Here is a 14,561-nt window from a genome sequence, read left to right on the forward strand (position 1 = left end):
AAAAATAACCAGCCATAGGGAAATGGATGCAGGTATCTGGAAGCTAGGATATGCATGCATGCATCTAAATGTTGGAAATCCTGCCTTAGGAGATAATGATCTTAATTCTTCTATATGTTGAAGGTGTTATAAGTTGACCATAAAACACTGAGTTACAAGACATACCGATTTTTAGTGTACCATCCTCTTCTCAGCACAGAAAATATACATCATATAGAACAAAGAAATCTTCAAACCCACAATATGGCACTTACTTTATATTTTATTAAGGAGAGCTTTGTTTCCTACTAAAGCTAAATAACTGGCCTTCTTTGACTTGTCAAAATAGTTATGTGACCTTCCTAAGATTCCCATAGCACCCTGCGTTTCCTGACATAGAACTTAACACATGTACTTACTATCCACTATGTCCATCTTCCTCACTAGACTCTAAAAGGGCAGGGCCCATGTCTGTCCTGTTCAATGTTGTACCCTTGTGCCTAGCACGGCACATGGGAAGCTGAAAATTATAACAAGAAAACTATGAAAGCTAACTCTGAGGCACTGAGGACTTTCTTGTAAAGCATCAGTGGGCTGGTGTGTTGGATAGAGATGGAATCTCATGTACATTATAAATACTCAAATCTTAGCAGCAGCTATTGGTTTTGATAGTCAGTCCTACCTGGAGCCTCGATCATTACTTGTCTTTGAGGCATTAAGGAGTTAAAGGGAAGAATCCACCATGCCAGAGGAGGAGGAACAAAAAGCAGGCACCATCCTCTAAAGCCTCCTTCTCCACCACTGCATTCCCACCCCCCAGAGCCTGGAGCCAAGCACTTACTGGGCACCAAACAAGCAGGAAGAAAACCAGGATTTTGGCCAATTTAAGCCAACTAGGGAGTATTCAGCATCTATGCCAAACTAGATATGACTGTCCTAGGTGCTGCTGAGGACAAAGAGTGGAACACAGGAATTTTTGGCTCTAGCGAGTTTATTGTCTCAAAGGGATTCTTTTGGGATTGTGCAGAAGGGGAGTATGGCCAAGTATAAACACACACACATACCCTGATTATTAACAATAGTGACAATATTTATTGAACAACCCATTAGGCACACTTCTAAGCACCATATATGCACAAACTCTCTTGATCCTCATAGCAAATCTGTTTATTCCTATTATTTTCTTTTGACATATAAAGAAAATGAGACTTTGAAAGGCTAGGTAACTTGCCTAACATCCTAAAACCAGTTAGTAGTGGAGCTAAGATTCAAACCCACACAATCTAGTCCTTCAGTCAATATCTTAACAACAAAACCATTCTGAATCTCAGGATCATGGGATCTGATCTGAGAAATCTACTTTACAAAGGATTTCCCATAGTCTCTTTTGCTGTATAAATTATCCAAAGTCGCTTATGTTCATAAATGCTCCTGGGGAATCATCAGGATGCATAGAGGACCATATACAGTTCTAGATTTCAAGAGGAAACCCAGTTCTGTGGCTATGTAAATGTTAGATTTGCATGGCTTTGTAACTAGGATACACATTATGGTAAGATTTCTCCTGGTTCAAGGAGGCATTTCCATAAGAAGGGACAACTGGAGGATTACTGAATGCTAGGTTTCATCCTATAGAACAGACACACTCTAGTGTTTTGACACATTCTACAAAGGGGTTCTTTTGGAACTTCATTTTCTAAACTACCCTTCAGGAAATTCAAAATTGCTCAGCTGTATGCTGAATTTGATTCCACAAAAAACAGTGACAAGAACAAGGTCTCATTGTATTAGCTCACAGATATTTCCCTTCATTTCAGAGTGTGGATTCCTACAGCTATGTTAAACATTTATTAAAAAAAAAAAAAGGACAGGAAGGATGTGGATGAAGTCTTAAAGGGTAGGATTATGAGAGGTTTTTTTTTTTTTTACTTATTTAAAAATTTTATTTTTAATTGATGAATAATTGTACATATTTATGGGGTACAATGTGACATTTCAATATACATTTACATTGTGGATGGATTAAATAAAGCTAATTAACGTACCTATCACCTCATATTTATCACTTTTTGTGGTGAGAATATTTTAAAATCTACTCTTTTAAGTGAAATAATAAACATTGGAGACTCTAGAAGGTGGGAAGGTAGAATGGGGGTGAGGGATGAACTATTACCTATCAGGTAGAATGTACTCTATTTAGATAGGTACAGTAACAGCCCGGACTTCACCACTATGCAATATATCCGTGGAACACAACTGCACTTGTACCCATAAGTCCAAAAAAAATTTTTTTTTAAATTATAAAAAATAAACAAAAAATACCCAAAATCTATTCTTTTAGCAATGTTGAGATATATAATACATTATTATTAACTATAGTCACCAAGTTGTGCAGATCTCTAAAACTTCTTCTTCTTGTGTAATTGAAATGTTATATGCTTTGAATGACATCTTCCCATACCCAATTGCTCCCCCTTCCCCTATCTCAACCCCCAACTCCGAAAACCAGCCCCTGGTAACCACCATTTTACTTTATACTTCTATGAGTTTGACTTTTTTAGATTCCGCATATAAGTGAGATCATGCAGTATTTGTGTGCTTGGATGGAGTTTAAAATTTTACTTTTGCTCTTTTGAGATCATTCTACTTCTCAGTTTTCTGTAATAAGCATGTATAATTTTAAATACCACAAAGTAACTCACTCTTTAAAAAACTGTTTTATTTTTTCTGAATATGATTGCTAGGGAAACACTTACTTTTTTTTTTTTTTTTTTAGATGCAATGATTCCCCAACAAAAGGAAAGCAAGGACAGGGAATGGAGAGATACCAATGTAGCAAATGTTACCCATGAGAGCTCAGAATCAGGAAGGGGAAAAATGTTTTCTTCTCAGTATTATCCATTTCACTGCGTGACTCCTATAAATAGAATATTTTTAAATAAGACCTTTTCCCCATGTTTAGTAATAAGAGAGATTATCACTTATTAAGCAGCAAAAACATTGAATAGGTGTGTTTATTTTTTCTCCCAAAGAGAGAATGGGTTCAGAGATTATGTTCTGTACATGCTCAGAGTCACAGAGTTAACAGATCTCTGTGGGACTGCTGCACTCCACATCCTGTTAGTTAATACTTTGCTCTCCTGTCTTCGTGTGGAGCAAAATAATACTCCAGCAGTTGGGAAGTGATATGGTTTGGCTGTGTCCCCACTGAAATCTCAACTTGAATTGTATGTCCTAGAATTCCCACGTGTTGTGGGAGGGACCCAGGGGGAGTTAATTGAATCATGGGGACCGGTCTTTCCCATGCTATTCTCATGATAGTGAATAAGTCTCATGAGATCTGATGGGTTTATCAGGTGTTTCCACTTTTGCTTCTTTGTCATTTTCTCTTGCCGCTACCAAGTAGGAAGTGCTTTTTGCCTATTGCCATGATTCTGAGGCCTCCCCAGCCATGTGGAACTATATAAGTCCAATTAAACCTCTTTTTCTTTCCAGTCTCAGGTATGCCTTTATCAGCAGCATGAAAACAGACTAATACAGCAAATTGGTACCAGGAGTGGGGTGTTGCTGAAGAGATACCCAAAAATGTGGAAGCAACTTTGGAACTGGGTAACAGGCAGAGATTGGAACAGTTTGAAGGGCTCAGAAGAAGAAAGGAAAATGTGGGAAAGTTTGGAACTTCCTAGAGACTTGTTGAATGGCTGTGCCCAAAATGATGATAGCAATATGGACAACAAAATCCAAGTTGAGGTGGTTTCAGATGGAAATGAGGAACTTGTTGGGAACTGGAGCAAAGGTAACTCTTGTTATGTTTTAGCAAAGAGACTGGTGGCATTTTGCCCCTGCCCTAGAGATTTGTGAAACTTTGAACTTGAGAGAGATGATTTAGGGTATCTGGCAGAAGAAATTTCTAAGCAGCAAAGCATTCAAGAGGTGATGTCAGTACTGTTAAAGGCATTTAGTTTTAAAAGGGAAACAGAGCATAAAAGTTCAGAAAATTTGCAGCCTGAATATGCAAAAACCCATTTTCTGGGGAGAAATTCAAGCTGGCTGCAGAAATTTGCATAAGTAGCAGGAGCCTAATGTTAATCCCCAAGACCATGGGGACAATGTCTCCAGGCCATGTTAGAGACCTTCATGGCAGCCCCTCCCATCACAGGCCCAGAGGCCCAGAGGCCCAGGGGGAAAAGTGGTTTCCAGGACTGGGCCCAGGTCCTCATGCTATGTGCAGTTTAGGAACTTGGTGCCCTGTATCCCAGCTCCTTCAGCTGTGGCTGAAAGGGGCCAATGTACAGCTTGGGCCTGTGGTTTCAGAAGGTGGAAGCCTCAAGCCTTGGCAACTTCCATGTGGTATTGAGCCTGTGGGTGCACAGAAGTGAAGAACTGAGGTTTGGGAACCTCCACTTAGATTTCAGAAGATGTATGGAAATGCCTGGATGCCTAGGCAAAAGTTTGCTGCAGGGGCAGGGCCCTCATGGAGAACCTCTGCTAGGGCAGTGTGGAAGGGAAATGTGGGGTTGGAGCCCCCACACAGAGTCCCTACTGGGGTACTGCCTAGTGAAGCTGTGAGAAGAGGGCCACCATCCTCTAGACCCCAGAATGGTAGATCCACTGACAGTTTGCACTATGTGCCTAGAAAAGCTGCAGACACTCAATGCCAGCCCATGAAAGCAGCCAGGAGGGAGGCTACACCCTGCAAAGCCACAGGGGCAGAGCTGCCTAAGACTCTTACATCAGTGTGACCTGGATGTGAGACCTGGAGTCAAAGGAGATCGTTTTGGAGCTTTAAAATTTGACTGCCCCTCTGGATTTCAGACACTTGCATAGGCTCAGTAACCCCTTTGTTTTGGCCAGTATCTCGCATTTTGAATAGCTGTATTTATCCAATACCTGTACCCACATTGTATCTAGGAAGTAACTAGCTTGCTTTTGATTTTAAAGGCTCATAGGCAGAAGGGACTTACCTTGTCTCAGATGACACTTTGGACTGTGGACTTTTGGGTTAATGCTGAAATGAGTTAAGACTTTGGGGGACTATTGGGGAGGCATGATTGGTTTTGAAATGTGAAGACATGAAATTTGGAGGGGCCAAGGGCAGAATGATATGGTTTGGCTGTGTCCCCACCAAATCTCAACCTGAATTGTATCTCCCAGAATTCCCACATGTTGTGGGAGGGACCCAGGCGGAGGTAATTGCATCATGAGGGCCAGTCTTTCCCGTGCTATTCTCATGATAGTGAATAAGTCTCATGAGAGCTAATGGGTTTATCAGGGATTTTCACTTTTGCTTCTTACTCATTTTCTCTTGCCGCCACCATGTAAGAAGTGCCTTTCACTTCCCGACATGCTTCTGAGGCCTCCCCAGACATGTGGAACTGTAAGTCCAATTAAACCTCTTTTTATTCCCAGTCTTGGGTTTGTCTTCATCATCAGCATAAAAATGGACTAATACAGGGAGATTAAACTTATATCATTAAAAAGAGAGGTGATCAGGGAAGCCTGAATTGGCATGAGGAGTCTGACCAGGAAATGTAGACAAAAGATATTCTCTGCATTCCAAGAAGAAACTGATGAGGCCTTTGAGGCTCACAGTGGAAAGGGTTAGAGAGGAAGATTCAGCCATGTACGAGGTGTGAGTTTGGAGAGAAAAACACAGATTAGATGTATCTTCCTGCTGAAGCTACGTACAACACACCAGCTGGCTCCTTTTCCAATCCGTGCTCTATCAGCTAATCCAACAATCATATTTTGTTATTCTTCTCATAAATAAAATATTGTATGTGTGACAAATACATCCCTGACAGGAGACTGCACTCCAAGTAAGTTAGAATGAATGGTGACAAAAATGGGATGTTTTCAGGTATATGGAATTATTGCCAGTTACTGGCACTTAAAATGGCTGCAAAATCTGTGGTACTGCTGCGTACCTGATGTTTGCTGCAGCCTCAGGACTCTGATGCCTGGACTTTTTCAGGGTCTTACAGTATCCATTGGCTTTCTGTTTACATTGCTAATGGAAAAATAAATTATTATGCAAGAGACCTTAACTATACTGTACTATGAGTACTTTATGTGGCAGAGAGAAGGCCAACTTGCATTTCTGTATATTCTCCTTTCCCTCTTCATTTTCCGTGGCTTCCCATAGAGTTTAACTGACTAATTAAGAGCTTGGGCTTTGAACTCAGATGGATCTGAGGGTCAAAGCACATTTCTGCCATCTATTAGCTGCAAAACCTTGGGAGAGTCAGTCACCCTCATTCTCAATCTCCTCCTCTGTAAAACAGTGAAGAAAATCTTTCCACTTTTCATGAAAGAGGTGTGCAGATGAAATGAGATAATGCAAATAAAGGAGCTAGCACACTGCCTGACATCTGATAAATCCTCAATAAGTTTTAGGAAAACAATGTGACACAACTGACAAGAATTTGGACAGAGTGGGTATGTCCATTGAATTTTTGTCTTTCCTCTATGAGAAGTTTGCCATCTCATCATGGGGTCATATTAATTTCTCTATCTATATTGTTGGCTATAGCCTTTCTTTTTGACCCCAAAGTTAGAAGCATAACTATCTCCCACTAACTTGATGATTAAGATAAGGTCCAGGAACTCTTTCCCGTTTACGGTTTAAAAACAACCTTCTGTGGAGATTTTTGATGGATTGCAGGGATATTTATGACTCAGGCCTCCTGGCAAAGTCCTTGATGCTGACTCATTCATTACCCCAAGAAAGGAGGAGGCAGCTGAAATCATCACTCATTTATTCTGCTTCTAACTTATGGTGAAAGGTCAAAGGTAAGTCACTCCGCCTAGGGCTGAGTATGAGAATAAGAATTTCAATAACTTCTTTTGACCACAAGAGAAAACAGCGTTTCTAATGCACATACATTGATAAAAATTTTTGCAAGGACCTCTTTAATACAAGTGCTACAGCACTGATAAATGATAATATTTAGTCTGAAGCCTCAGGCTTCCAGCTACCAATACACAGAAACTATCGTTTTTCCACAGAGCAAGTGAAAACCAAGCGACAGCTGATGGAACGGGAGGATGGACAAAAATAGAAAGGAGGCATGATTTGGAATTTCCACAGTGACTATGGCCTTGAAATCAGGAACAAAGGGCAATCTTGCAGAGGTATAAAAGGAAATATAAAAGGTTTTGTAAAACAAACCTGGAAGTGAATTCCAGTTGAAACCATGCTCATGGTAAAACATATTTTTACCACAAACAATAACAGCATTAATAGCACTGTTGCCATCAGACTATAATAGGCGACAAATACAACATCAATAAAATTTACTGTATGTAAAAAGCTTAGGAATATGCAAATCAATAGAAGAGGAATACTAATAAGTAACAAGTATTTGAGTACTTTGTGTCAAGTGCTCAGCTACAAACTCTAAATGTATTTTTTCATTTACTCCTCAAACAGCACTATCAGATCGATTCTACTTCCAAATAGACTCTGTAGCTGGGGCGCTCCAGGCTTATAGACGTTATACAACTTGTTCAAGACCACACAGTTAATGAAGGAAGCTGATTCTAAAGCCCATCTTCTGCTATTGCTGCTTCAGCAAAGTTGTGTTGAAAACAGTGCTATCTATTGGCCATAAATTACTGATACACACTCAAAGCAAAAATTATTTTTACATACTTAACATTATTCTTGGCTCTAGATACAGGATATAGGAGAGAATATGGGCTGAATTTGGACTTCTAGGTCACCATGAACTCTCAGCATCACTTCCTTTACAAATGTAAATCAGTGGGAGGTGCTGTTCCCACAATCTGGTTACTCATATTCTTCCCTAAATATGCAAATAACCCACTCAGTGCAAGTTATGTGGGAACACGGGATAAAACTTCCAGTATTTCCAAAGTACAGGGCTAGGTGGTCAAAAAACAGTGGCAATATGGGACGGCTAAATGTTATTTGGGGCAATGCCAACATAAATAGTTTTGCAAGATATAAAATTAATTGGGGGTGAGGGGCTTCTTCCAGTTTCAACATAGCAGATACCCCAACAGAGCTACCCTTGGTCCATATTTTAAATAAATGAATAAGCTCTCTAATTATAAATATTCTAAATGAGTAAATAGAAGACTACCCATTAACATTTGGCTTTCAGTAAGAAGTATGTGAACTAATACAAGTAGATTTGCTAAAATTTGAGGCTAGAGAGATAAGACGACAGGATACTGAATTCCCATATTAAAGTTGTTCTAAGCTTGGGCTAGAGCTTTAGACTAACCTCCCTCCAAGTCTAGAATTGGCAACCAGTTTGAGAAGGTCATAAGTAGATCTGGGGCAAGGAAAACAAAACCACACACAGACACACAGACAAACACACATACACACACACGTCATTTATATGGTAGCATAGGGTATAATTACTATCATGGGTGAATTCAGCTTACCAGGACCCTACTCAAGGTCTTTGCAATATGCATGCTGGAAAGTACTGATTTTGTATGGAATTTGAGTCATGAGAATAACAGCAGTAGCAGCAGTGGTGGTGGTGGTAGTAATAGCAGTGGTAGTAATAACAGCTAACATTTATTGAGCATTTCCAGGAATTGTTTTAAGTGCTTTACATATATTACCTCATAGGGTTGTTGTGAAGATAAAATGAGTTAGGTTTTTTTTTGTTTGTTTTTGAGAGAGGGTTTCACTCTGTTGCTCAGGCCGGAGGGCAGTGGCATGATCACAGCTCACTGAAGCCTTAACTTCCCTGGCTCAAGCAGATCCTCCCACCTTAGCCTCCCAAGTAGCTGGGACTACAGATGCACACCACCATACCTGGCTAATGTTTTTATTTTTTTGTAGAGATGGGGCCTCGCTACGTTGCCCAGGCTGGTCTTGAACTCCTGGGCTCAAGAATTCCTCCTGTCTTGGCCTCCCAATGTGCTGGGATTACAGGTATGAGCCTGGCCATTAGCCATTTTTAACAGATGGAAAAACTGTGTTAAATGCCCTATATACAATATCTCATTCAGTTCTCATAACTACCTATCTACTTTATTATTACCACTTTGCAGGTGAGGAAACTGAGGCACAGACTGGTTACTTACGGTCCTACAACTCAATAGGTTAAAGAACTGGAATTCACTTTCAGGTTTGTTTGATCTCAAAGCTCATGTTCTGAACTGCTACATTACAGTTTTGGTACCAGTATTACCCCTCATCCTGGCCATATTCCAGACACCCCACCCCCTGGCCATGCTTCTCTCTCCCACTCTGCCTGCCCTCGTGAGAATGAGATGCAGCATCTTTCAAACTGAGACCCTCTGCTGTCGAATGGGATAAAATCAATGTCTACCTCCAAGTGCTGGTGTGATAACCAAATCCTATAACGTGTAGAGAGGATTTGCATGGTACCTTCCATATAAAGACCTGATGATACTTATGTTTTGGAATTCTATTAGACTGGTGCAAAAGTAATTGCAGTTTTTGCAATTACTTTTAATGGCAAAAGCTACAATTACTTTTGCACCAACCTAAATCTTCAGTTTTATTACCCTCTCCTTTGCCTGCCAATAGCATTTCCTTCCAGGGATCAGAAGGAAGCTGAGGATGAATTTCTCTAGAAGAAGTAAGAAGGCCAAGGGTTAATGTGTAAGAGATGAACTGAGCTAGATGAGAGGAAAAGGAGAGGTGGAATTGCTTTGAATTTCATTGCTAGGAACCCCAATCTTTTTTATTATTTGTATAAATCACTTGGCTGTGAAGACACCACAGGCCAAGCCTCCCAGTGTGCCGATGATAATAAATTGGGTCGCACAATAAATAACGGGTAAAACCAGGCTGCCAAATGAAGCAGGATTTAGATCATTTAAATCCCAGGCTATGAGCTGTCAAATCCAGTTTAATACTGATAAGTGTGGGATAATAACTCTTAGCAAACAGTCCCCTCCCACAAAAACCCCCACCACAATCCTTCTACTCTCTTCTCCCACCCCTTGCAAACAGATAGAGAACCCTGAGGGGATTTGCAGAATGAAAAGGGATGGTATATACTGACCAGACATGAGCCCAAGTTATTATATAATAATCCCAGATGCCTCAGCTTGGGCTGAGAGCAAATAGGGAGAGCTAATAGAACGCTGCAAGGTTCGATTAGCTGCAAAGGAGATTCTAAATCAGAGCAGGTTTTATATGATTAAATTGGATGGGGGAAAAAAGAGTCTCACACTCGGGTATAATGGAAAAGTGGAAAGGATAAGGGAAATATAAAACCATGGACGTTGCTGGAATGGCTATGGAGTGGCCTGAGGGTAGAGTCAACGCTGACGGACACTTGTCAAAACAAGAGACAACTTAGTCAGCAGTTCTCAGTAGCTGTGACTGTTCTTACAAGACTCACACCCACATTCAGAGATATAGCAGCAGGATCCTACCTGATGACACTGGAATTTCAAGAATAAAGAGTCATCTATTGCTTGATTTGATGATGATGACCTATTTCATTCATTCAACAAGTATTTATTGAATACCAAATATGTGGTGGGCATTATTATTTATGATTACATAAAATAGACTGTGATGGTGACTGATTTAGTTTGGCTGTGTCCCTACCCAAATCTCATCTTGAATTGCAGTTCCCATAATCCCCATGTGTTACGGGAGGGACCAGGTGGAGATAATTGAATCATGGGAGCAGTTTCCCCCATCCTGTTCTTACGATAGTGAGTTAGTTCTCATGAGATCTGATGGTTTCATAAGCAGCTTTTCCCTTCACTGGGCACTCATTATTCTCCTTCCTGCCTCCATGTAAAGAAGGATGTGTTTGCTTCCCCTTTTGACATGATTTTAAGTTTCCTGAGGCCTCCCTAGCCATACTGAACTGTGAGTCAATTAAACCTCTTTCCTTTATAAGTTACCCATTCTTGGGTATGTCTTTATTAGCAGCATGAGAACAGACTAATACAGTGACAATAACTAACAACTGAGCGTTATGCCCTGCCACATATTTTACATGCATTTGCTCCTTCAGTCATCACAGAAATCTTATGATCTGGTTATTATTACCATCATTTTAAAAATGAGTAAACTGAGGCCCGGAGAGATAACTAACCTGCCCCAGATCATGCAGGAAGAAATGATGCTGACATCCAAACCTCATATGTCTAAAGCCCATCTGCTTTAACATGCCTCCAAATGAAGAAGTGAATCATAGCAGCCATCGTAAGTCTTGAGGACATCTCTGTCAGCTTCCTCCCAGCCCCCAGCACCACCCCCTTTCCTAGGTGTGTACATGGGTACATCCCACAATTGGTATTTGAGCTAAAGTGAATGAGAATGTTCTGACTCCTGTGTAATCTGTTAATTACTATTAATACCACCATGAGTGCACAAAAGCAGGATTGCAGCTTTGTGTTTTCATCCCTGCTCAGTCATTACCTAGTGGTATACATTTCCGGATCACCTTAGGCATCTCTAGTTGGTCCTTTTTAGAATCTATAACATACATTTACTCTCTAACCCCGGACTGTTCAATAGAAATAATGTGAGCCATATATAATTTTTAATTTTCTAATAGTAACATTTAAAAAATAAAAACAGGTAAAATGAATCATATATAGCATTTTATTTCACTCAATTTGTTGAAATATTATCCTTTTAACATGTAATGAATACAAAATATTACTAAGTTATTTTACTGTCTTATTTTCATGCTAAGTCTTCAAATCTTGGTGTGTATTTCGTACTTACAGCACATCTCAATTTTGACTAGCCACATTTCAAGGGTTCAGTAGCTACTGGGGACTTCATACTGGCAGAGAGCTTTAGCTGCGCTGTGAATGTTCATTGACTTGTCCTGATTAGATTATAGGAGCTGTGCCTTCTAGTAGCATTTATTGAGTGTCTACTTCATGCAAAGACCTAGAGTGGGCATTTTGATTCATATTATGCTTCATCTTGCCAGTAGCTTTCCAAGAAAACATTGTTGCCTCCACATTACAGATAAAGAGCCTGAAGAAAGTGATTGGAAGCTTCAAGATTGTAGAGAGTATTTACTTTTACCTCTTTAACACTTAGCACATTGCCTTGTAGAGAGCATGATTCAACAAATATCTATAGAATCAATGGAAGGTTACTTGTCAAGCCTGCAGAAGAGCTGGGATTTGAATCAGATATGCCTGATTTTAAAGCTTGTGCTTTTTGATCCATTCCACTTTTTTTTTGCCACATTAATTTTTGTCAGTGTGTCATAACCCCCAAGTAATATACAGTGAAGAATAAACAATGCTTATTTAGTATATAAGCCTTTTATCCCAGTAAAAAAATTTATAAATGGGAAACTCCAGTCAGGTGATATATTTATGGTGGGTGTCACCGTCTTCTTTCAGTGCATTTGGTTTAACAAATGTTGTTGGAGGCCAGGTGTGGTGGCTCACACCTGTAGTCCCAGCTACTTGGGATGCTGAGGTGGGAGGATCACTTGAGCCCAGGAGGTGGACATTGCAGTGAGCTGAGATCACGCCACTGCACTCCAGCCTGGGTGACAGACTGAGACCCTGTCTCAAAAAAAAAAAAAAAACAAATTAAAAAAAACAAAAAAAAAACGTTATAAACCTACTCAGACCTGGGGACTATGTTCGACCTTGAAGGTACAAAGACCATCAGCACATGATCATCACTCTCAGTGTGGTTTGGAAGATATGCCATAGAGTGTTTAGTACAGTTAGGTGATATAAAAAATCTTAGCTTCGGGCTGGGCACGGTGGCTCACGCCTGTAATCCCAGCACTTTGGGAGGTTGAGGCGGGCGGATCACAAGGTCAGGAGATCGAGACCATCCTGGCTAACACGGTGAAACCCCGTCTCTACTAAAAATACAAAAAATTAGCTGGGCGTGATGGCGGGTGCCTGTAGTCCCAGCTACTCAGGAGGCTGAGGCAGGAGAATGGCATGAACCCGGGAGGTGGAGCTTGCAGTGAGCCGAGATTGCGCCACTGCACTCCAGCCTGGGCAACAAAGTGAGACTCAGTCTCAAAAAAAAAAAAAAAAAAAAAAAATCTTAGCTTCACAGAAAAACTAGTTGGAAGTAACTTTAAATGTCATCTTATTTTATTCATAATTTGGTACTAAATTACATACTAGCAGGATTTCACCTGGGGAACTCTTGTATTCCCAACAGTAGGTTCTTGAAAGGAGGGAGAAATACATCTTTACTTCCCAAAGTATTTTGCACAGTGTTAAGCAAATGATGGTTGAACAACTCCTAGTTAACTGCCCTCAGCTCTGTGTCTCCTTCTGTGTGTACCAAGGAACCAAGAGTCAGATTCCTTATGGGCAGAGAGCACCTTGGTCAGATGTCGTTAAAGTTCTAATTATAGACCATACTTCTCAGAGAGGATATAGGTAGGGTTCTTTATTCTAGCTTATACTAGAGAGCAATAAAACTAATTATGTTGAGGGTTTTTTTGTCAGATTAATTCATAAATTAATTCAAATATTTATTAACTATTAGTCATTAGTTGGTGTGACTAGAACTGTGAATATGATAGTCCCTGACATTGAGGATATTACTGTCTGGTGAGGGACACAGACTAATGAAGACATATACATAGTAATATAATGCAATGGGAATTAAGATAAGGATAACATCTAAGAAGTGCATCTATTTTTTTTAAGAGGCAGGATCTCACTGTGTTGCCCAGGCTGGAGTGTAGTGGCGTGACCATGGCTCACAGCAGCCTTGACCTCCTGAGCTCAAGTGATCCCCCATCCCCCGAACCTCTTGAGTAGCTAGGACTACAGGTATACACCACTGCACCCAAATAGTTTTTATTTATGTAAAGACAGGGTCTCAACTATGTTGCCCAAGCTGGTCTGGAACACCAGGGTTCAAACAATCCTCTTGCCTTGGCCTCCCAAAGTGCTGGGATTACAAGTGTGAGCCACTGTACTTGGCAAGAAGTGCATCTAAATAGAATTTAGAGAAATTAGGGGAAGCACCCTGGAGAAAGCGTTCCAAACCTAGTGTTAAAAGACAAATGAGAGTCAGCCTGGCCAAAGGGCAAAGGATGGGGAGGAAAGAATGCCAGGGATGGGGGACAACTCATATGAAGACTCATAGAACATGGTACATTTGGGGATCAACAGAGATTTCAATGAGATGGAAGCATGGAGTGCCAGGGCTGGGCAAAGGAAGGACACGTGTTCAGAATATATTAGAGAAGTAAACTTGAGGTTCATGAGGAAGGTCTTTGTGCATGATAGGAAGAGGATGCATCAAAGATTTTAAGGAAAGAAACCACAATTATAATTTAAGAACATTTTACTCTAGCCCTGCTGCGTTTCATGTACTTCTCACATTCCATGATCACTATTTACCCATCTGCTTCCATTTCTATCTTGAGATCCTTAAAACAAGGGCTCCTATGTTTCTCTTTGTATCCCCAGTACCCCAATGCAGTGTCTGCTACATACTTAATGCTTAATACTTATTTTAATGAATAATGTCTGTGGGAATCCTTTGTAGATTTGAGGGAACTCAGTATGCTGAGGACATATTACCAGGGAGTATCCTTAACCTAGATTCCTTGGACCTCTTGAAAATACTTGGAAAAATGTGG

The 14,561-nt window shown here is 40.4% G+C and overlaps 1 protein-coding gene and 1 pseudogene across 16 annotated transcripts in view; both read right to left on the reverse strand.

Annotated features, from left to right (window-relative positions):
• Positions 1 to 12,493, reverse strand: part of LOC129056975 (keratin, type II cytoskeletal 8-like) — a 32,228-nt pseudogene extending 19,735 nt beyond the window's left edge.
• Positions 1 to 14,561, reverse strand: part of PPP2R2B (protein phosphatase 2 regulatory subunit Bbeta) — a 489,623-nt gene that overhangs the window by 128,702 nt on the left and 346,360 nt on the right.

Source organism: Pongo abelii, chromosome 4 (genome assembly GCF_028885655.2).
Source record: "Pongo abelii isolate AG06213 chromosome 4, NHGRI_mPonAbe1-v2.0_pri, whole genome shotgun sequence".
NCBI lineage: Eukaryota > Metazoa > Chordata > Mammalia > Primates > Hominidae > Pongo > Pongo abelii.